Raw genomic sequence first — 22,697 nt, 5'->3', positions numbered from 1 at the left:
ATCAGAGGCGGGGAATCAGAGGCGGGCAATCAGTGGCAGGCAATCAGAGGTGGGGAATCAGAGGCGGGGAATAAGAGGCCTGGAATCAGAGGCGGGGAATTAGAGGCGTGGAATCAGAGGCGGGGAATTAGAGGCGGGGAATCAGAGGCGGGGAAACAGAGGCGGGGAATCAGAGGCGGGGATTCAGAGGCGGGGATTCAGAGGCTGGGTATCAGAGGCGGGGAATCAGAGGCGGGGAATCAGAGGCGGGGAATCGGAGGCAGGGAATCTGAGGCAGGGAATCTGAGGCATGGAATCTGAGGCAGGGAATCTGAGGCAGGGAATCTGAGGCAGGGAATCTGAGGCGGGGAATCTGAGGTGGTAAATCTGAGTCGGGGTATCTGAGGCAGGGAATTTGAGGCGTGTTATCAGAGGGGGCAAATGAGATGTGGGAAACTAGATGCAGAGAAAGAGGCACGGAAATAGAGGCAGGCAAAGAGAGGCAGGGTATCAGAGGAAGGGAATCAGAGGCGGGGAATCAGAGACAAGGAAAGAGAGGCATGGAATCAGAGGTGCGGAATCAGAGGCAGGGAATCAGAGGCAGGGAATCAGAGGCAGGGAATCAGAGGCAGGCAATAAGAGGCAGGGAATCAGTGGCAGGCAATCAGAGGCAGGGAATCTGAGGCAGGGAATCTGAGGCGGGGAATCTGAGGCGGGGAATCTGAGGCGGGGAATCTGAGGCGGAGAATCTGAGGCGGGGAATCTGAGGCGGGGAATCTGAGGTGGGGAATCTGAGGCGGGGAATCTGAGGCGGGGAATCTGAGGCGGGGAATCTGAGGCGGGGAATCTGAGGCAGGGAATCTGAGGCGGGGAATCTGAGGCGGGGAATCTGAGGCGGGATATCTGAGGCGGGTTATCTGAGGCAGGGAATCTCAGACAGGGAATCAGAGTCGGGGAATCTGAGGCGGGGAATCAGAGGCGGGGAATCAGAGGCGGGGAAACAGAGGCAGGGAATCAGAGGCGGGGAATCAGAGGCGGGGAATCAGCAGCGGGGAATAAGAGGCGGGGAATCAAAGGCGGGGAATCAGAGGCGGGGAATCTGAGGCAGGGAATCTGAGGCAGGGAATCTAAGGCAGGGAATCAGAGGCGGGGAATCAGAGGCAGGGAATCAGAGGCGGGGAATCAGAGGCAGGGAATCTGAGGCAGGGAATCTGATGCAGGGAATCAGATCCGGGGAATCTGAGGCAGGGAAACAGAGGCGGGGAATCAGAGGCGGGGAATCAGAGGCGGGGAATAAGAGGCGGGGAATCAGAGGCGGGGAATCAGAAGCATGGAATCTGAGGCAGGGAATCTGAGGCAGGGAATCTGAGGCAGGGAATCAGAGGCGGGGAATCAGAGGCAGGGAATCAGAGGCGGGGAATCAGAGGCGGGGAATCAGCGGGAGGAAAAGAGATGTGGGGAAAGAGAGGCAGAGAAAGAGGCGCGGAAATAGAGGCAGGGAAAGAGAGGCGGGGAATGAAAGGTGGGGAATCAGAGGCGGGGAAACAGGCGGGTAAACAGAGGCAGTTAAACATAGGTGGATAAATAGAGGCGGGGAAAGAGGCGGGCAAAACATAGTGGTTGGAACTTGTGTGTTTAAAATGAGGTACACAAAACAGATCAAACAGTGTTGTTGAAATTGAGGGAGGGAAAGACAGGCACGGAAAGAGTGGAGGGGAAAGAGTGGAGGCGAAAGATAGGCGTCGAGACAGAGGTGGGGAATCAGAGGCGGGGAATCAGAGGCGGTGAAACAGGTGAATAAACAGAGGCGGGTAAACATAGGCGGAAAAATAGAGGCGGGGAAAGTGATGGGTGAAACATTGTGGTTGGAACTTGTGTGTTGAAAATGAGGTACACAGAACAGATCAAACAGAGTTGTTGAAATTGAGGGAGGGAAAGAGAGGCGCGGAAAGAGTGTAAGGGAAAAAGTGGAGGTGAAAGAGAGGCATACAGACAGAGGTGGGGAATCAGAGGCGGGGAATCAGAGGCGGGGAATCAGAGGCGGGCAATCAGTGGCAGGCAATCAGAGGTGGGGAATCAGAGGCGGGGAATAGGAGGCCTGGAATCAGAGGCGGGGAATCAGAGGCATGGAATCAGAGGCGGGGAATCAGAGGCGGGGAATCAGAGGCGGGGAAACAGAGGCGGGGAATCAGAGGCGGGGAATCAGAGGCGGGGATTCAGAGGCTGGGAATCAGAGGCGGGGAATCAGAGGCGGGGAATCAGAGGCGGGGAATCGGAGGCAGGGTATCTGAGGCAGGGAATCTGAGGCAGGGAATCTGAGGCAGGGAATCTGAGGCAGGGAATCTGAGGCAGGGAATCTGAGGCGGGGAATCTGAGGCGGTAAATCTGAGTCGGGGTATCTGAAGCAGGGGATCTGAGGCAGTGAATCAGAGGCATGGAATCAGAGGCGGGTTATCAGAGGGGGCAAATGAGATGTGGGAAACTAGATGCAGAGAAAGAGGCACGGAAATAGAGGCAGGCAAAGAGAGGCTGGGTATCAGAGGCAGGGAATCAGAGGCGGGGAATCAGAGACAAGGAAAGAGAGGCGTGGAATCAGAGGCGCGGAATCAGAGGCAGGGAATCAGAGGCAGGGAATCAGAGGCATGGAATCAGAGGCAGGCAATCAGAGGCAGGGAATCAGAGGCAGGGAATCAGAGGCGGGGAATCAGAGGCAGTGAATCAGAGGCAGGGAATCAAATGAAGGGAATCAGATGAAGGGAATCTGAGGCAGGGAATCTGAGGCAGGGAATCTGACGCAGGGAATCTGAGGCGGGGAATCTGAGGCGGGGAATCTGAGGCGGGGAATCTGAGGCGGGGAATCTGAGGCAGGGAATCTGAGGCGGGGAATATGAGGCGGGGAATCTGAGGCGGGGAATCTGAGGCAGGGAATCTGAGGCGGGGATTCTGAGGCATGGAATCTCAGGCAGGGAATCACAGCCGGGGAATCTGAGGCGGGGAATCAGACGCGGGGAATCAGAGGCAGGGAAACAGAGGCAGGGAATCAGAGGCGGGGAATCAGAGGCGGGGAATCAGAGGCAGGGAATAAGAGGCGGGGTATCAGAGGTGGGAATCAGAGGCAGGGAATCTGAGGCAAGGAATCTGAGGCAAGGAATCTGAGGCAGGGAATCAGAGGCGGGGAATCAGAGGCGGGGAATCAGAGGCATGGAATCAGAGGTGGGTTATCAGAGGGGGCAAATGAGATGTGGGAAACTAGATGCAGAGGAAGAGGCACGGAAATAGAGGCAGGCAAAGAGAGGCAGGGTATCAGAGGCAGGGAATCAGAGGCGGGGAATCAGAGACACGGTCAGAGAGGCGTGGAATCAGAGGTGCGGAATCAGAGGCAGGGAATCAGAGGCAGGGAATCAGAGGCAGGGAATCAGAGGCAGGGAATCAGAGGCAGGGAATCAGAGGCAGGGAATCAGAGGAAGGCAATCAGAGGCAGGGAATCTGAGGCAGGGAATCTGAGGCGGGGAATCTGAGGTGGGGAATCTGAGGCGGGGAATCTGAGACGGGGAACCTGAGGCGGGGAATCTGAGGAGGGGAATCCGAGGCGGGGAATCTGAGGCAGGGAATCTGATGCGGGGAATCTCAGGCAGGGAATCTCAGGCAGGGAATCAGAGCCGGGAAATCTGAGGCGGGGAATCAGAGGCGGGGAATCAGAGGCGGGGAAACAGAGGCAGGGAATCAGAGGCGGGGAATCAGAGGCGGGGAATCAGAGGCAGGGAATCTGAGGCAGGGAATCTGAGGCAGGGAATCTGAGGCAGGGAATCTGAGGCAGGGAATCAGAGGCGGGGAATCAAAGGCAGGGAATCAGAGGTGGGGAATCAAAGGCGGGGAATCAGAGGCATGGAATCAGAGGCGGGTTATCAGAGGGGGCAAATGAGATGTGGGAAACTAGATGCAGAGAAAGAGGCACCGAAATAGAGGCAGGCAAAGAGAGGCAGGGTATCAGAGGCAGGGAATCAGAGGCGGGGAATCAGAGATACGGAAAGAGAGGCGTGGAATCAGAGGCGCGGAATCAGAGGCAGGGAATCAGAGGCAGGGAATCAGAGGCAGGGAATCAGAGGCAGTGATTCAGAGGCAGGGAATCAGAGGCAGGGTATCAGAGGCAGGCAATCAGAGGCAGGGAATCTAAGGCAGGGAATCTGAGGCGGGGAATCTGAGGCGGGGAATCTGAGGCGGGGAATCTGAGGCGGGGAACCTGATGCGGGGAATCTGAGGCGGGGAATCTGAGGCGGGGAATCTGAGGCGGGGAATCTGAGGCGGGGAATCTGAGGCGTTTAATCTGAGGCGGGGAATCTCAGGCAGGGAATCAGAGCCGGGAAATCTGAGGCGGGGAATCAGAGGCGGGGAACCAGAGGCGGGGAAACAGAGACAGGGAATCAGAGGCCGGGATTCAGAGGCGGGGAATCAGAGGTGGGGAATAAGAGGCGGGGAATCAAAGGCGGGGAATCAGAGGCGGGGAATCTGAGGCAGGGAATCTGAGGCAGGGAATCTGAGGCAGGGAATCAGAGGCGGGGAATCAGAGGCAGGGAATCAGAGGCTGGGAATCAGAGGCAGGGAATCTGAGGCAGGGAATCTGATGCAGGGAATCAGAGCCGGGGAATCTGAGGCAGGGAATCAGAGGCGGGGAATCAGAGGCGGGGAATCAGAGGCGGGGAATAAGAGGCGGGGAATCAGAGGCGGGGAATCAGAGGCAGGGAATCTGAGGCAGGGAATCTGAGGCAGGGAATCTGAGGCAGGGAATCAGAGGCGGGGCATCAGAGGCAGGGAATCAGAGGTGGGGAATCAGAGGCGGGGAATCAGCGGGAGGAAAAGAGATGTGGGGAAAGAGAGGCAGAGAAAGAGGCGCGGAAATAGAGGCAGGGAAAGAGAGGCGGGGAATGAAAGGTGGGGAATCAGAGGCGGGGAAACAGGCGGGTAAACAGAGGCAGTTAAACATAGGTGGATAAATAGAGGCGGGGAAAGAGGCGGGCAAAACATAGTGGTTGGAACTTGTGTGTTTTAAATGAGGTACACAAAACAGATCAAACAGTGTTGTTGAAATTGAGGGAGGGAAAGACAGACATGGAAAGAGTGGAGGGGAAAGAGTGGAGGCGAAAGAGAGGCGTCGAGACAGAGGTGGGGAATCAGAGGCGTGGAATCAGAGGCGGTGAAACAGGTGTGTAAACTGAGGCGGGTAAACATAGGCGGAAAAATAGAGGCGGGGAAAGTGATGGGTGAAACATAGTGGTTGGAACTTGTGTGTTGAAAATGAGGTACACAGAACAGATCAAACAGAGTTGTTGAAATTGAGGGAGGGAAAGAGAGGCGCGGAAAGAGTGTAGGGGAAAAAGCGGAGGCGAAAGAGAGGCATACAGACAGAGGTGGGGAATCAGAGGCGGGGAATCAGAGGCGGGGCATCAGAGGCAGGGAATCAGAGGCGGGGAATCAGAGGCGGGGAATCAGCGGGAGGAAAAGAGATGTGGGGAAAGAGAGGCAGAGAAAGAGGCGCGGAAATAGAGGCAGGGAAAGAGAGGCGGGGAATGAAAGGTGGGGAATCAGAGGCGGGGAAACAGGCGGGTAAACAGAGGCAGTTAAACATAGGTGGATAAATAGAGGCGGGGAAAGAGGCGGGCAAAACATAGTGGTTGGAACTTGTGTGTTTAAAATGAGGTACACAAAACAGATCAAACAGTGTTGTTGAAATTGAGGGAGGGAAAGACAGACACGGAAAGAGTGGAGGGGAAAGAGTGGAGGCGAAAGAGAGGCGTCGAGACAGAGGTGGGGAATCAGAGGCGGGGAATCAGAGGCGGTGAAACAGGTGAATAAACAGAGGCGGGTAAACATAGGCGGAAAAATAGAGGCGGGGAAAGTGATGGTTGAAACATAGTGGTTGGAACTTGTGTGTTGAAAATGAGGTACAGAGAACAGATCAAACAGAGTTGTTGAAATTGAGGGAGGGAAAGAGAGGCGCGGAAAGAGTGTAGGGGAAAAAGCGGAGGCGAAAGAGAGGCATACAGACAGAGGTGGGGAATCAGAGGCGGGGAATAAGAGGCGGAAATCAGAGGCGGTGAATCAGAGGCGGGGAATCAGAGGTGGGCAATCAGTGGCAGGCAATCAGAGGTGGGGAATCAGAGGCGGGGAATAAGAGGCCTGGAATCAGAGGCGGGGAATCAGAGGCGTGGAATCAGAGGCGGGGAATCAGAGGCGGGGAATCAGAGGCGGGGAAACAGAGGCGGGGAATCAGAGGCGGGGATTCAGAGGCGGGGATTCAGAGGCTGGGAATCAGAGGCGGGGAATCAGAGGCGGGGAATCAGAGGCGGGGAATCGGAGGCAGGGAATCTGAGGCAGGGAATCTGAGGCAGGGAATCTGAGGCAGGGAATCTGAGGCAGGGAACCTGAGGCGGAGAATCTGAGGTGGTAAATCTGTGTCGGGGTATCTGAGGCAGGGAATCTGAGGCAGTGAATCAGAGGCATGGAATCAGAGGCGGGTTATCAGAGGGGGCAAATGAGATGTGGGAAACTAGATGCAGAGAAAGAGGCACGGAAATAGAGGCAGGCAAAGAGAGTCAGGGGATCAGAGGCAGGGAATCAGAGGCGGGGAATCAGAGACACGGAAAGAGAGGCGTGGAATCAGAGGTGCGAAATCAGAGGCAGGGAATGAGAGGCAGGGAATCAGAGGCGGGGAATCAGAGGCGGGGAATAAAAGGTGGGGAATCAGAGGCGGGGAATCAGAGGCAGGGAATCTGAGGCAAGGAATCTGAGGCAGGGAATCTGAGGCAGGGAATCAGAGGCGGGGAATCAGAGGCGGGGAATGAGAGGCGGGGAATCAGAGGCATGGAATCAGAGGCGGGTTATCAGTGGGGGCAAATGAGATGTGGGAAACTAGATGCAGAGAAAGAGGCACGGAAATAGAGGCAGGCAAAGAGAGGCAGGGGATCAGAGGCAGGGAATCAGAGGCGGGGAATCAGAGACACGGAAAGAGAGGCGTGGAATCAGAGGTGCGGAATCAGAGGCAGGGAATGAGAGGCAGGGAATGAGAGGCAGGGAATCAGAGGCAGGGAATCATAGGCAGGGAATCAGAGGCAGGGAATCAGAGGAAGGCAATCAGAGGCAGGGAATCTGAGGCAGGGAATCTGAGGCGGGGAATCTGAGGCAGGGAATCTGAGGCAAGGAATCTGAGGCGGGGAATCTGAGGCGGGGAATCTGAGGCGGGGAATCTGAGGCGGGGAATCTGAGGCAGGGAATCTGAGGCGGGGAATCTGAGGCGGGGAATCTGAGGCGGGGAATCTGAGGCGGGGAATCTGAGGCAGGGAATCTGAGGCGGGGAATCTGAGGCGGGGAATCAGAGGCGGGGAATCTGAGGCAGGGAATCTGAGGTGGGGATTCTGAGGCATGGAATCTCAGGCAGGGAATCAGAGCCGGGGAATCTGAGGCGGGGAAACAGACGCGGGGAATCAGAGGCGGGGAAACAGAGGCAGGGAATCAGAGGCGGGGAATCAGAGGCGGGGAATCAGAGGCGGGGAATAAGAGGTGGGGAATCAGAGGCGGGGAATCAGAGGCAGGGAAAAAGAGGCAGGGAATCAGAGGCGGGGAATCAGAGGCGGGGAATCAGAGGCGGGGAATAAGAGGTGGGGAAACAGAGGCGGGGAATCAGAGGCAGGGAATCTGAGGCAAGGAATCTGAGGCAGGGAATCTGAGGCAGGGAATCAGAGGCGGGGAATCAGAGGCGGGGAATCAGAGGCGGGGAATCAGAGGCATGGAATCAGAGGCGGGTTATCAGAGGGGGCAAATGAGATGTGGGAAACTAGATGCAGAGAAAGAGGCACGGAAATAGAGGCAGGCAAAGAGAGGCAGGGTATCAGATGCAGGGAATCAGAGGCGGGGAATCAGAGACACGGAAAGAGAGGCGTGGAATCAGAGGTGCGGAACCAGAGGCAGGGAATTAGAGGCAGGGAATCAGAGGCAGGGAATCAGAGGCAGGAAATCAGAGGCAGGGAATCAGAGGCAGGGAATCAGAGGAAGGCAATCAGAGGCAGGGAATATGAGGCAGGGAATCTGAGGCGGGGAATCTGAGGCGGGGAATCTGAGGCGGGGAATCTGAGATGGGGAATCTGAGGCGGGGAATCTGAGGCAGGGAATCTGAGGCGGGGAATCTGAGGCGGGGAATCTGAGGCGGGGAATCTGAGGCGGAGAATCTGAGGCGGGGAATCTGAGGCGGGGAATCTGAGGTGGGGAATCTGAGGCGGGGAATCTGAGGCGGGGAATCTGAGGCGGGGAATCTGAGGCGGGGAATCTGAGGCAGGGAATCTGAGGCGGGGAATCTGAGGCGGGGAATCTGAGGCGGGATATCTGAGGCGGGTTATCTGAGGCAGGGAATCTCAGACAGGGAATCAGAGTCGGGGAATCTGAGGCGGGGAATCAGAGGCGGGGAATCAGAGGCGGGGAAACAGAGGCAGGGAATCAGAGGCGGGGAATCAGAGGCGGGGAATCAGCGGCGGGGAATAAGAGGCGGGGAATCAAAGGCGGGGAATCAGAGGCGGGGAATCTGAGGCAGGGAATCTGAGGCAGGGAATCTAAGGCAGGGAATCAGAGGCGGGGAATCAGAGGCAGGGAATCAGAGGCGGGGAATCAGAGGCAGGGAATCTGAGGCAGGGAATCTGATGCAGGGAATCAGATCCGGGGAATCTGAGGCAGGGAAACAGAGGCGGGGAATCAGAGGCGGGGAATCAGAGGCGGGGAATAAGAGGCGGGGAATCAGAGGCGGGGAATCAGAAGCATGGAATCTGAGGCAGGGAATCTGAGGCAGGGAATCTGAGGCAGGGAATCAGAGGCGGGGAATCAGAGGCAGGGAATCAGAGGCGGGGAATCAGAGGCGGGGAATCAGCGGGAGGAAAAGAGATGTGGGGAAAGAGAGGCAGAGAAAGAGGCGCGGAAATAGAGGCAGGGAAAGAGAGGCGGGGAATGAAAGGTGGGGAATCAGAGGCGGGGAAACAGGCGGGTAAACAGAGGCAGTTAAACATAGGTGGATAAAGAGAGGCGGGGAAAGAGGCGGGCAAAACATAGTGGTTGGAACTTGTGTGTTTAAAATGAGGTACACAAAACAGATCAAACAGTGTTGTTGAAATTGAGGGAGGGAAAGACAGGCACGGAAAGAGTGGAGGGGAAAGAGTGGAGGCGAAAGATAGGCGTCGAGACAGAGGTGGGGAATCAGAGGCGGGGAATCAGAGGCGGTGAAACAGGTGAATAAACAGAGGCGGGTAAACATAGGCGGAAAAATAGAGGCGGGGAAAGTGATGGGTGAAACATTGTGGTTGGAACTTGTGTGTTGAAAATGAGGTACACAGAACAGATCAAACAGAGTTGTTGAAATTGAGGGAGGGAAAGAGAGGCGCGGAAAGAGTGTAAGGGAAAAAGTGGAGGTGAAAGAGAGGCATACAGACAGAGGTGGGGAATCAGAGGCGGGGAATCAGAGGCGGGGAATCAGAGGCGGGCAATCAGTGGCAGGCAATCAGAGGTGGGGAATCAGAGGCGGGGAATAGGAGGCCTGGAATCAGAGGCGGGGAATCAGAGGCATGGAATCAGAGGCGGGGAATCAGAGGCGGGGAATCAGAGGCGGGGAAACAGAGGCGGGGAATCAGAGGCGGGGAATCAGAGGCGGGGATTCAGAGGCTGGGAATCAGAGGCGGGGAATCAGAGGCGGGGAATCAGAGGCGGGGAATCGGAGGCAGGGTATCTGAGGCAGGGAATCTGAGGCAGGGAATCTGAGGCAGGGAATCTGAGGCAGGGAATCTGAGGCAGGGAATCTGAGGCGGGGAATCTGAGGCGGTAAATCTGAGTCGGGGTATCTGAGGCAGGGGATCTGAGGCAGTGAATCAGAGGCATGGAATCAGAGGCGGGTTATCAGAGGGGGCAAATGAGATGTGGGAAACTAGATGCAGAGAAAGAGGCACGGAAATAGAGGCAGGCAAAGAGAGGCTGGGTATCAGAGGCAGGGAATCAGAGGCGGGGAATCAGAGACAAGGAAAGAGAGGCGTGGAATCAGAGGCGCGGAATCAGAGGCAGGGAATCAGAGGCAGGGAATCAGAGGCATGGAATCAGAGGCAGGCAATCAGAGGCAGGGAATCAGAGGCAGGGAATCAGAGGCGGGGAATCAGAGGCAGTGAATCAGAGGCAGGGAATCAAATGAAGGGAATCAGATGAAGGGAATCTGAGGCAGGGAATCTGAGGCAGGGAATCTGACGCAGGGAATCTGAGGCGGGGAATCTGAGGCGGGGAATCTGAGGCGGGGAATCTGAGGCGGGGAATCTGAGGCAGGGAATCTGAGGCGGGGAATATGAGGCGGGGAATCTGAGGCGGGGAATCTGAGGCAGGGAATCTGAGGCGGGGATTCTGAGGCATGGAATCTCAGGCAGGGAATCACAGCCGGGGAATCTGAGGCGGGGAATCAGACGCGGGGAATCAGAGGCAGGGAAACAGAGGCAGGGAATCAGAGGCGGGGAATCAGAGGCGGGGAATCAGAGGCAGGGAATAAGAGGCGGGGTATCAGAGGTGGGAATCAGAGGCAGGGAATCTGAGGCAAGGAATCTGAGGCAAGGAATCTGAGGCAGGGAATCAGAGGCGGGGAATCAGAGGCGGGGAATCAGAGGCATGGAATCAGAGGTGGGTTATCAGAGGGGGCAAATGAGATGTGGGAAACTAGATGCAGAGGAAGAGGCACGGAAATAGAGGCAGGCAAAGAGAGGCAGGGTATCAGAGGCAGGGAATCAGAGGCGGGGAATCAGAGACACGGTCAGAGAGGCGTGGAATCAGAGGTGCGGAATCAGAGGCAGGGAATCAGAGGCAGGGAATCAGAGGCAGGGAATCAGAGGCAGGGAATCAGAGGCAGGGAATCAGAGGCAGGGAATCAGAGGAAGGCAATCAGAGGCAGGGAATCTGAGGCAGGGAATCTGAGGCGGGGAATCTGAGGCGGGGAATCTGAGGCGGGGAATCTGAGACGGGGAACCTGAGGCGGGGAATCTGAGGAGGGGAATCCGAGGCGGGGAATCTGAGGCAGGGAATCTGATGCGGGGAATCTCAGGCAGGGAATCTCAGGCAGGGAATCAGAGCCGGGAAATCTGAGGCGGGGAATCAGAGGCGGGGAATCAGAGGCGGGGAAACAGAGGCAGGGAATCAGAGGCGGGGAATCAGAGGCGGGGAATCAGAGGCAGGGAATCTGAGGCAGGGAATCTGAGGCAGGGAATCTGAGGCAGGGAATCTGAGGCAGGGAATCAGAGGCGGGGAATCAAAGGCAGGGAATCAGAGGTGGGGAATCAAAGGCGGGGAATCAGAGGCATGGAATCAGAGGCGGGTTATCAGAGGGGGCAAATGAGATGTGGGAAACTAGATGCAGAGAAAGAGGCACCGAAATAGAGGCAGGCAAAGAGAGGCAGGGTATCAGAGGCAGGGAATCAGAGGCGGGGAATCAGAGATACGGAAAGAGAGGCGTGGAATCAGAGGCGCGGAATCAGAGGCAGGGAATCAGAGGCAGGGAATCAGAGGCAGGGAATCAGAGGCAGTGATTCAGAGGCAGGGAATCAGAGGCAGGGTATCAGAGGCAGGCAATCAGAGGCAGGGAATCTAAGGCAGGGAATCTGAGGCGGGGAATCTGAGGCGGGGAATCTGAGGCGGGGAATCTGAGGCGGGGAACCTGATGCGGGGAATCTGAGGCGGGGAATCTGAGGCGGGGAATCTGAGGCGGGGAATCTGAGGCGTTTAATCTGAGGCGGGGAATCTCAGGCAGGGAATCAGAGCCGGGAAATCTGAGGCGGGGAATCAGAGGCGGGGAACCAGAGGCGGGGAAACAGAGACAGGGAATCAGAGGCCGGGATTCAGAGGCGGGGAATCAGAGGCGGGGAATAAGAGGCGGGGAATCAAAGGCGGGGAATCAGAGGCGGGGAATCTGAGGCAGGGAATCTGAGGCAGGGAATCTGAGGCAGGGAATCAGAGGCGGGGAATCAGAGGCAGGGAATCAGAGGCTGGGAATCAGAGGCAGGGAATCTGAGGCAGGGAATCTGATGCAGGGAATCAGAGCCGGGGAATCTGAGGCAGGGAATCAGAGGCGGGGAATCAGAGGCGGGGAATCAGAGGCGGGGAATAAGAGGCGGGGAATCAGAGGCGGGGAATCAGAGGCAGGGAATCTGAGGCAGGGAATCTGAGGCAGGGAATCTGAGGCAGGGAATCAGAGGCGGGGCATCAGAGGCAGGGAATCAGAGGTGGGGAATCAGAGGCGGGGAATCAGCGGGAGGAAAAGAGATGTGGGGAAAGAGAGGCAGAGAAAGAGGCGCGGAAATAGAGGCAGGGAAAGAGAGGCAGGGAATGAAAGGTGGGGAATCAGAGGCGGGGAAACAGGCGGGCAAACAGAGGCAGTTAAACATAGGTGGATAAATAGAGGCGGGGAAAGAGGCGGGCAAAACATAGTGGTTGGAACTTGTGTGTTTTAAATGAGGTACACAAAACAGATCAAACAGTGTTGTTGAAATTGAGGGAGGGAAAGACAGACATGGAAAGAGTGGAGGGGAAAGAGTGGAGGCGAAAGAGAGGCGTCGAGACAGAGGTGGGGAATCAGAGGCGTGGAATCAGAGGCGGTGAAACAGGTGTGTAAACTGAGGCGGGTAAACATAGGCGGAAAAATAGAGGCGGGGAAAGTGATGGGTGAAACATAGTGGTTGGAACTTGTGTGTTGAAAATGAGGTACACAGAACAGATCAAACAGAGTTGTTGAAATTGAGGGAGGGAAAGAGAGGCGCGGAAAGAGTGTAGGGGAAAAAGCGGAAGCGAAAGAGAGGCATACAGACAGAGGTGGGGAATCAGAGGCGGGGAATCAGAGGCGGGGCATCAGAGGCAGGGAATCAGAGGCGGGGAATCAGAGGCGGGGAATCAGCGGGAGGAAAAGAGATGTGGGGAAAGAGAGGCAGAGAAAGAGGCGCGGAAATAGAGGCAGGGAAAGAGAGGCGGGGAATGAAAGGTGGGGAATCAGAGGCGGGGAAACAGGCGGGTAAACAGAGGCAGTTAAACATAGGTGGATAAATAGAGGCGGGGAAAGAGGCGGGCAAAACATAGTGGTTGGAACTTGTGTGTTTAAAATGAGGTACACAAAACAGATCAAACAGTGTTGTTGAAATTGAGGGAGGGAAAGACAGACACGGAAAGAGTGGAGGGGAAAGAGTGGAGGCGAAAGAGAGGCGTCGAGACAGAGGTGGGGAATCAGAGGCGGGGAATCAGAGGCGGTGAAACAGGTGAATAAACAGAGGCGGGTAAACATAGGCGGAAAAATAGAGGCGGGGAAAGTGATGGTTGAAACATAGTGGTTGGAACTTGTGTGTTGAAAATGAGGTACAGAGAACAGATCAAACAGAGTTGTTGAAATTGAGGGAGGGAAAGAGAGGCGCGGAAAGAGTGTAGGGGAAAAAGCGGAGGCGAAAGAGAGGCATACAGACAGAGGTGGGGAATCAGAGGCGGGGAATAAGAGGCGGAAATCAGAGGCGGTGAATCAGAGGCGGGGAATCAGAGGTGGGCAATCAGTGGCAGGCAATCAGAGGTGGGGAATCAGAGGCGGGGAATAAGAGGCCTGGAATCAGAGGCGGGGAATCAGAGGCGTGGAATCAGAGGCGGGGAATCAGAGGCGGGGAATCAGAGGCGGGGAAACAGAGGCGGGGAATCAGAGGCGGGGATTCAGAGGCGGGGATTCAGAGGCTGGGAATCAGAGGCGGGGAATCAGAGGCGGGGAATCAGAGGCGGGGAATCGGAGGCAGGGAATCTGAGGCAGGGAATCTGAGGCAGGGAATCTGAGGCAGGGAATCTGAGGCAGGGAACCTGAGGCGGAGAATCTGAGGTGGTAAATCTGTGTCGGGGTATCTGAGGCAGGGAATCTGAGGCAGTGAATCAGAGGCATGGAATCAGAGGCAAGGAATCTGAGGCAGGGAATCTGAGGCAGGGAATCAGAGGCGGGGAATCAGAGGCGGGGAATGAGAGGCGGGGAATCAGAGACACGGAAAGAGAGGCGTGGAATCAGAGGTGCGAAATCAGAGGCAGGGAATGAGAGGCAGGGAATCAGAGGCGGGGAATCAGAGGCGGGGAATAAAAGGTGGGGAATCAGAGGCGGGGAATCAGAGGCAGGGAATCTGAGGCAAGGAATCTGAGGCAGGGAATCTGAGGCAGGGAATCAGAGGCGGGGAATCAGAGGCGGGGAATGAGAGGCGGGGAATCAGAGGCATGGAATCAGAGGCGGGTTATCAGTGGGGGCAAATGAGATGTGGGAAACTAGATGCAGAGAAAGAGGCACCGAAATAGAGGCAGGCAAAGAGAGGCAGGGGATCAGAGGCAGGGAATCAGAGGCGGGGAATCAGAGACACGGAAAGAGAGGCGTGGAATCAGAGGTGCGGAATCAGAGGGAGGAATGAGAGGCAGGGAATGAGAGGCAGGGAATCAGAGGCAGGGAATCATAGGCAGGGAATCAGAGGCAGGGAATCAGAGGAAGGCAATCAGAGGCAGGGAATCTGAGGCAGGGAATCTGAGGCGGGGAATCTGAGGCAGGGAATCTGAGGCAAGGAATCTGAGGCGGGGAATCTGAGGCGGGGAATCTGAGGCGGGGAATCTGAGGCGGGGAATCTGAGGCAGGGAATCTGAGGCGGGGAATCTGAGGCGGGGAATCTGAGGCGGGGAATCTGAGGCGGGGAATCTGAGGCAGGGAATCTGAGGCGGGGAATCTGAGGCGGGGAATCAGAGGCGGGGAATCTGAGGCAGGGAATCTGAGGCGGGGATTCTGAGGCATGGAATCTCAGGCAGGGAATCAGAGCCGGGGAATCTGAGGCGGGGAAACAGACGCGGGGAATCAGAGGCGGGGAAACAGAGGCAGGGAATCAGAGGCGGGGAATCAGAGGCGGGGAATCAGAGGCGGGGAATAAGAGGTGGGGAATCAGAGGCGGGGAATCAGAGGCAGGGAAAAAGAGGCAGGGAATCAGAGGCGGGGAATCAGAGGCGGGGAATCAGAGGCGGGGAATAAGAGGTGGGGAAACAGAGGCGGGGAATCAGAGGCAGGGAATCTGAGGCAAGGAATCTGAGGCAGGGAATCTGAGGCAGGGAATCAGAGGCGGGTTATCAGAGGGGGCAAATGAGATGTGGGAAACTAGATGCAGAGAAAGAGGCACGGAAATAGAGGCAGGCAAAGAGAGTCAGGGTATCAGATGCAGGGAATCAGAGGCGGGGAATCAGAGACACGGAAAGAGAGGCGTGGAATCAGAGGTGCGGAACCAGAGGCAGGGAATTAGAGGCAGGGAATCAGAGGCAGGGAATCAGAGGCAGGAAATCAGAGGCAGGGAATCAGAGGCAGGGAATCAGAGGAAGGCAATCAGAGGCAGGGAATATGAGGCAGGGAATCTGAGGCGGGGAATCTGAGGCGGGGAATCTGAGGCGGGGAATCTGAGATGGGGAATCTGAGGCGGGGAATCTGAGGCAGGGAATCTGAGGCGGGGAATCTGAGGCGGGGAATCTGAGGCGGGGAATCTGAGGCGGAGAATCTGAGGCGGGGATTCTGAGGCGGGGAATCTGAGGTGGGGAATCTGAGGCAGGGAATCTGAGGCGGGGAATCTGAGGCGGGGAATCTGAGGCGGGGAATCTGAGGCAGGGAATCTGAGGCGGGGAATCTGAGGCGGGGAATCTGAGGCGGGATATCTGAGGCGGGTTATCTGAGGCAGGGAATCTCAGACAGGGAATCAGAGTCGGGGAATCTGAGGCGGGGAATCAGAGGCGGGGAATCAGAGGCGGGGAAACAGAGGCAGGGAATCAGAGGCGGGGAATCAGAGGCGGGGAATCAGCGGCGGGGAATAAGAGGCGGGGAATCAAAGGCGGGGAATCAGAGGCGGGGAATCTGAGGCAGGGAATCTGAGGCAGGGAATCTAAGGCAGGGAATCAGAGGCGGGGAATCAGAGGCAGGGAATCAGAGGCGGGGAATCAGAGGCAGGGAATCTGAGGCAGGGAATCTGATGCAGGGAATCAGATCCGGGGAATCTGAGGCAGGGAAACAGAGGCGGGGAATCAGAGGCGGGGAATCAGAGGCGGGGAATAAGAGGCGGGGAATCAGAGGCGGGGAATCAGAAGCATGGAATCTGAGGCAGGGAATCTGAGGCAGGGAATCTGAGGCAGGGAATCAGAGGCGGGGAATCAGAGGCAGGGAATCAGAGGCGGGGAATCAGAGGCGGGGAATCAGCGGGAGGAAAAGAGATGTGGGGAAAGAGAGGCAGAGAAAGAGGCGCGGAAATAGAGGCAGGGAAAGAGAGGCGGGGATTGAAAGGTGGGGAATCAGAGGCGGGGAAACAGGCGGGTAAACAGAGGCAGTTAAACATAGGTGGATAAATAGAGGCGGGGAAAGAGGCGGGCAAAACATAGTGGTTGGAACTTGTGTGTTTAAAATGAGGTACACAAAACAGATCAAACAGTGTTGTTGAAATTGAGGGAGGGAAAGACAGGCACGGAAAGAGTGGAGGGGAAAGAGTGGAGGCGAAAGATAGGCGTCGAGACAGAGGTGGGGAATCAGAGGCGGGGAATCAGAGGCGGTGAAACAGGTGAATAAACAGAGGCGGGTAAACATAGGCGGAAAAATAGAGGCGGGGAAAGTGATGGGTGAAACATTGTGGTTGGAACTTGTGTGTTGAAAATGAGGTACACAGAACAGATCAAACAGAGTTGTTGAAATTGAGGGAGGGAAAGAGAGGCGCGGAAAGAGTGTAAGGGAAAAAGTGGAGGTGAAAGAGAGGCATACAGACAGAGGTGGGGAATCAGAGGCGGGGAATCAGAGGCGGGGAATCAGAGGCGGGCAATCAGTGGCAGGCAATCAGAGGTGGGGAATCAGAGGCGGGGAATAGGAGGCCTGGAATCAGAGGCGGGGAATCAGAGGCATGGAATCAGAGGCGGGGAATCAGAGGCGGGGAATCAGAGGCGGGGAAACAGAGGCGGGGAATCAGAGGCGGGGAATCAGAGGCGGGGATTCAGAGGCTGGGAATCAGAGGCGGGTAATCAGAGGCGGGGAATCAGAGGCGGGGAATCGGAGGCAGGGTATCTGAGGCAGGGAATCTGAGGCAGGGAATCTGAGGCAGGGAATCTGAGGCAGGGAATCTGAGGCAGGGAATCTGAGGCGGGGAATCTGAGGCGGTAAATCTGAGTCGGGGTATCTGAGGCAGGGGATCTGAGGCAGTGAATCAGAGGCATGGAATCAGAGGCGGGTTATCAGAGGGGGCAAATGAGATGTGGGAAACTAGATGCAGAGAAAGAGGCACGGAAATAGAGGCAGGCAAAGAGAGGCTGGGTATCAGAGGCAGGGAATCAGAGGCGGGGAAACAGAGACAAGGAAAGAGAGGCGTGGAATCAGAGGCGCGGAATCAGAGGCAGGGAATCAGAGGCAGGGAATCAGAGGCATGGAATCAGAGGCAGGCAATCAGAGGCAGGGAATCAGAGGCAGGGAATCAGAGGCGGGGAATCAGAGGCAGTGAATCAGAGGCAGGGAATCAAATGAAGGGAATCAGATGAAGGGAATCTGAGGCAGGGAATCTGACGCAGGGAATCTGAGGCGGGGAATCTGAGGCGGGGAATCTGAGGCGGGGAATCTGAGGCGGGGAATCTGAGGCAGGGAATCTGAGGCGGGGAATATGAGGCGGGGAATCTGAGGCGGGGAATCTGAGGCAGGGAATCTGAGGCGGGGATTCTGAGGCATGGAATCTCAGGCAGGGAATCACAGCCGGGGAATCTGAGGCGGGGAATCAGACGCGGGGAATCAGAGGCAGGGAAACAGAGGCAGGGAATCAGAGGCGGGGAATCAGAGGCGGGGAATCAGAGGCAGGGAATAAGAGGCGGGGTATCAGAGGTGGGAATCAGAGGCAGGGAATCTGAGGCAAGGAATCTGAGGCAAGGAATCTGAGGCAGGGAATCAGAGGCGGGGAATCAGAGGCGGGGAATCAGAGGCATGGAATCAGAGGTGGGTTATCAGAGGGGGCAAATGAGATGTGGGAAACTAGATGCAGAGGAAGAGGCACGGAAATAGAGGCAGGCAAAGAGAGGCAGGGTATCAGAGGCAGGGAATCAGAGGCGGGGAATCAGAGACACGGTCAGAGAGGCGTGGAATCAGAGGTGCGGAATCAGAGGCAGGGAATCAGAGGCAGGGAATCAGAGGCAGGGAATCAGAGGCAGGGAATCAGAGGCAGGGAATCAGAGGCAGGGAATCAGAGGAAGGCAATCAGAGGCAGGGAATCTGAGGCAGGGAATCTGAGGCGGGGAATCTGAGGCGGGGAATCTGAGGCGGGGAATCTGAGACGGGGAACCTGAGGCGGGGAATCTGAGGAGGGGAATCCGAGGCAGGGAATCTGAGGCAGGGAATCTGATGCGGGGAATCTCAGGCAGGGAATCTCAGGCAGGGAATCAGAGCCGGGAAATCTGAGGCGGGGAATCAGAGGCGGGGAATCAGAGGCGGGGAAACAGAGGCAGGGAATCAGAGGCGGGGAATCAGAGGCGGGGAATCAGAGGCAGGGAATCTGAGGCAGGGAATCTGAGGCAGGGAATCTGAGGCAGGGAATCTGAGGCAGGGAATCAGAGGCGGGGAATCAAAGGCAGGGAATCAGAGGTGGGGAATCAAAGGCGGGGAATCAGAGGCATGGAATCAGAGGCGGGTTATCAGAGGGGGCAAATGAGATGTGGGAAACTAGATGCAGAGAAAGAGGCACCGAAATAGAGGCAGGCAAAGAGAGGCAGGGTATCAGATGCAGGGAATCAGAGGCGGGGAATCAGAGATACGGAAAGAGAGGCGTGGAATCAGAGGCGCGGAATCAGAGGCAGGGAATCAGAGGCAGGGAATCAGAGGCAGGGAATCAGAGGCAGTGATTCAGAGGCAGGGAATCAGAGGCAGGGTATCAGAGGCAGGCAATCAGAGGCAGGGAATCTAAGGCAGGGAATCTGAGGCGGGGAATCTGAGGCGGGGAATCTGAGGCGGGGAATCTGAGGCGGGGAACCTGATGCGGGGAATCTGAGGCGGGGAATCTGAGGCGGGGAATCTGAGGCGGGGAATCTGAGGCGGGGAATCTGAGGCGTTTAATCTGAGGCGGGGAATCTCAGGCAGGGAATCAGAGCCGGGAAATCTGAGGCGGGGAATCAGAGGCGGGGAACCAGAGGCGGGGAAACAGAGACAGGGAATCAGAGGCCGGGATTCAGAGGCGGGGAATCAGAGGCGGGGAATAAGAGGCGGGGAATCAAAGGCGGGGAATCAGAGGCGGGGAATCTGAGGCAGGGAATCTGAGGCAGGGAATCTGAGGCAGGGAATCAGAGGCGGGGAATCAGAGGCAGGGAATCAGAGGCTGGGAATCAGAGGCAGGGAATCTGAGGCAGGGAATCTGATGCAGGGAATCAGAGCCGGGGAATCTGAGGCAGGGAATCAGAGGCGGGGAATCAGAGGCGGGGAATCAGAGGCGGGGAATCAGAGGCGGGGAATCAGAGGCAGGGAATCTGAGGCAGGGAATCTGAGGCAGGGAATCTGAGGCAGGGAATCAGAGGCGGGGCATCAGAGGCAGGGAATCAGAGGTGGGGAATCAGAGGCGGGGAATCAGCGGGAGGAAAAGAGATGTGGGGAAAGAGAGGCAGAGAAAGAGGCGCGGAAATAGAGGCAGGGAAAGAGAGGTGGGGAATGAAAGGTGGGGAATCAGAGGCGGGGAAACAGGCGGGTAAACAGAGGCAGTTAAACATAGGTGGATAAATAGAGGCGGGGAAAGAGGCGGGCAAAACATAGTGGTTGGAACTTGTGTGTTTTAAATGAGGTACACAAAACAGATCAAACAGTGTTGTTGAAATTGAGGGAGGGAAAGACAGAGCTGGAAAGAGTGGAGGGGAAAGAGTGGAGGCGAAAGAGAGGCGTCGAGACAGAGGTGGGGAATCAGAGGCGTGGAATCAGAGGCGGTGAAACAGGTGTGTAAACTGAGGCGGGTAAACATAGGCGGAAAAATAGAGGCGGGGAAAGTGATGGGTGAAACATAGTGGTTGGAACTTGTGTGTTGAAAATGAGGTACACAGAACAGATCAAACAGAGTTGTTGAAATTGAGGGAGGGAAAGAGAGGCGCGGAAAGAGTGTAGGGGAAAAAGCGGAGGCGAAAGAGAGGCATACAGACAGAGGTGGGGAATCAGAGGCGGGGAATCAGAGGCGGGGCATCAGAGGCAGGGAATCAGAGGCGGGGAATCAGAGGCGGGGAATCAGCGGGAGGAAAAGAGATGTGGGGAAAGAGAGGCAGAGAAAGAGGCGCGGAAATAGAGGCAGGGAAAGAGAGGCGGGGAATGAAAGGTGGGGAATCAGAGGCGGGGAAACAGGCGGGTAAACAGAGGCAGTTAAACATAGGTGGATAAATAGAGGCGGGGAAAGAGGCGGGCAAAACATAGTGGTTGGAACTTGTGTGTTTAAAATGAGGTACACAAAACAGATCAAACAGTGTTGTTGAAATTGAGGGAGGGAAAGACAGACACGGAAAGAGTGGAGGGGAAAGAGTGGAGGCGAAAGAGAGGCATACAGACAGAGGTGGGGAATCAGAGGCGGGGAATAAGAGGCGGAAATCAGAGGCGGTGAATCAGAGGCGGGGAATCAGAGGTGGGCAATCAGTGGCAGGCAATCAGAGGTGGGGAATCAGAGGCGGGGAATAAGAGGCCTGGAATCAGAGGCGGGGAATCAGAGGCGTGGAATCAGAGGCGGGGAATCAGAGGCGGGGAATCAGAGGCGGGGAAACAGAGGCGGGGAATCAGAGGCGGGGATTCAGAGGCGGGGATTCAGAGGCTGGGAATCAGAGGCGGGGAATCAGAGGCGGGGAATCAGAGGCGGGGAATCGGAGGCAGGGAATCTGAGGCAGGGAATCTGAGGCAGGGAATCTGAGGCAGGGAATCTGAGGCAGGGAACCTGAGGCGGAGAATCTGAGGTGGTAAATCTGTGTCGGGGTATCTGAGGCAGGGAATCTGAGGCAGTGAATCAGAGGCATGGAATCAGAGGCGGGTTATCAGAGGGGGCAAATGAGATGTGGGAAACTAGATGCAGAGAAAGAGGCACGGAAATAGAGGCAGGCAAAGAGAGTCAGGGGATCAGAGGCAGGGAATCAGAGGCGGGGAATCAGAGACACGGAAAGAGAGGCGTGGAATCAGAGGTGCGAAATCAGAGGCAGGGAATGAGAGGCAGGGAATCAGAGGCGGGGAATCAGAGGCGGGGAATAAAAGGTGGGGAATCAGAGGCGGGGAATCAGAGGCAGGGAATCTGAGGCAAGGAATCTGAGGCAGGGAATCTGAGGCAGGGAATCAGAGGCGGGGAATCAGAGGCGGGGAATGAGAGGCGGGGAATCAGAGGCATGGAATCAGAGGCGGGTTATCAGTGGGGGCAAATGAGATGTGGGAAACTAGATGCAGAGAAAGAGGCACCGAAATAGAGGCAGGCAAAGAGAGGCAGGGGATCAGAGGCAGGGAATCAGAGGCGGGGAATCAGAGACACGGAAAGAGAGGCGTGGAATCAGAGGTGCGGAATCAGAGGCAGGGAATGAGAGGCAGGGAATGAGAGGCAGGGAATCAGAGGCAGGGAATCATAGGCAGGGAATCAGAGGCAGGGAATCAGAGGAAGGCAATCAGAGGCAGGGAATCTGAGGCAGGGAATCTGAGGCGGGGAATCTGAGGCAGGGAATCTGAGGCAAGGAATCTGAGGCGGGGAATCTGAGGCGGGGAATCTGAGGCGGGGAATCTGAGGCGGGGAATCTGAGGCAGGGAATCTGAGGCGGGGAATCTGAGGCGGGGAATCTGAGGCGGGGAATCTGAGGCGGGGAATCTGAGGCAGGGAATCTGAGGCGGGGAATCTGAGGCGGGGAATCAGAGGCGGGGAATCTGAGGCAGGGAATCTGAGGCGGGGATTCTGAGGCATGGAATCTCAGGCAGGGAATCAGAGCCGGGGAATCTGAGGCGGGGAAACAGACGCGGGGAATCAGAGGCGGGGAAACAGAGGCAGGGAATCAGAGGCGGGGAATCAGAGGCGGGGAATCAGAGGCGGGGAATAAGAGGTGGGGAATCAGAGGCGGGGAATCAGAGGCAGGGAAAAAGAGGCAGGGAATCAGAGGCGGGGAATCAGAGGCGGGGAATCAGAGGCGGGGAATAAGAGGTGGGGAAACAGAGGCGGGGAATCAGAGGCAGGGAATCTGAGGCAAGGAATCTGAGGCAGGGAATCTGAGGCAGGGAATCAGAGGCGGGGAATCAGAGGCGGGGAATCAGAGGCGGGGAATCAGAGGCATGGAATCAGAGGCGGGTTATCAGAGGGGGCAAATGAGATGTGGGAAACTAGATGCAGAGAAAGAGGCACGGAAATAGAGGCAGGCAAAGAGAGGCAGGGTATCAGATGCAGGGAATCAGAGGCGGGGAATCAGAGACACGGAAAGAGAGGCGTGGAATCAGAGGTGCGGAACCAGAGGCAGGGAATTAGAGGCAGGGAATCAGAGGCAGGGAATCAGAGGCAGGAAATCAGAGGCAGGGAATCAGAGGCAGGGAATCAGAGGAAGGCAATCAGAGGCAGGGAATATGAGGCAGGGAATCTGAGGCGGGGAATCTGAGGCGGGGAATCTGAGGCGGGGAATCTGAGATGGGGAATCTGAGGCGGGGAATATGAGGCGGGGAA

Source organism: Narcine bancroftii, chromosome 13 (assembly GCF_036971445.1).
Source record: "Narcine bancroftii isolate sNarBan1 chromosome 13, sNarBan1.hap1, whole genome shotgun sequence".
NCBI lineage: Eukaryota > Metazoa > Chordata > Chondrichthyes > Torpediniformes > Narcinidae > Narcine > Narcine bancroftii.
This window is presented reverse-complemented; position numbering follows the sequence as displayed.